Below are 843 nucleotides of genomic sequence, written 5' to 3'. Positions count from 1 at the left end.
AGGCAGGCCAAGGTGAGGTGAGCTGGCTGTGCTGTCAGGATATAGACCTTTGGTTCCCTCTCCTGGGAATCGGGGATCGGGCTCCTGTGCCAGCTTTACAACTGAGCCAAATCCCCTCCAATCCTCGTTGTCCCTCCCCTGCCCAGTGCTCAGTCTCACTCACAGGTGCCTGGTGGGGCATGGGATTGGGGTGCCGCCTGCGTCTGAGTCAGCTGGAAGCAGGACGCCAAAGTACAGGTATGTTTTTTTCATGAGGGACACACAGTTCTGCAGTTAGCACTGGTGAGCTTTCCACTGCTTCCAATTGCAGGAGGAAAAGAATTTGAAGAGCATTAGTCTCATCACTGCTTCTGGGGTAAGTGTAGCAGGAGCAAAAAGGAAAAGTGAATGTAGAGGTTCCTACCGTTTAACTGTGTGGCAGGGTTAGCCAGTATCCGGCAGGAAGCCACACCCCATGTATGCAGTTTCTCCCTTCTCCACTTTAATTCCTATGCTTTAGGCTTTTCTGTCGGAAAACCCATTTTGTTAGACTGATATATGACGTTGGTAAAAATGAAAGTAAACAGATTTTAAAGCTCTCTTTATTTATAAGACTAGACAAACAAATGTTGGGTTATAAGAATTTCCTTCAGGACCACAAATGGAAACATAGTTCAGATGAGAAATATTTTGACAGTAAACAGAAATCCCTGTAAATCACTCCATTCTATTGGCTGGCTGGCTTCTCTCCAGTTTGAAAGGTGTTTCAAGTTGAGACCATTCAGGGAAAAGACTGAGTAAATATATAACAGGCCCCTGGTCTGTCCCCAGAAGTCCTCACACTTTTTTTTTTTTTTTTTTTTT

The 843-nt window shown here is 45.3% G+C and overlaps 1 protein-coding gene across 1 annotated transcript in view; it reads right to left on the bottom strand.

Annotated features, from left to right (window-relative positions):
- Positions 1-564: 564 nt before the first annotated feature.
- UPK1B (uroplakin 1B) overlaps positions 565-843 on the bottom strand; it is a 28,568-nt gene continuing 28,289 nt past the window's right edge. Inside the window, exon 8 of the mRNA XM_017518923.2 lies at positions 565-843. This exon is cut by the window's right edge and continues 961 nt beyond it. The gene's annotated coding sequence lies outside the window, so the exon portion shown is untranslated.

This window comes from Cebus imitator, unplaced genomic scaffold (assembly GCF_001604975.1).
Source record: "Cebus imitator isolate Cc_AM_T3 unplaced genomic scaffold, Cebus_imitator-1.0 Scaffold713, whole genome shotgun sequence".
Classification (NCBI taxonomy): Eukaryota; Metazoa; Chordata; class Mammalia; order Primates; family Cebidae; genus Cebus; species Cebus imitator.
The sequence above is the reverse complement of the archived record's forward strand: the minus strand, read 5'-3'. Positions and strand labels throughout refer to the sequence as shown.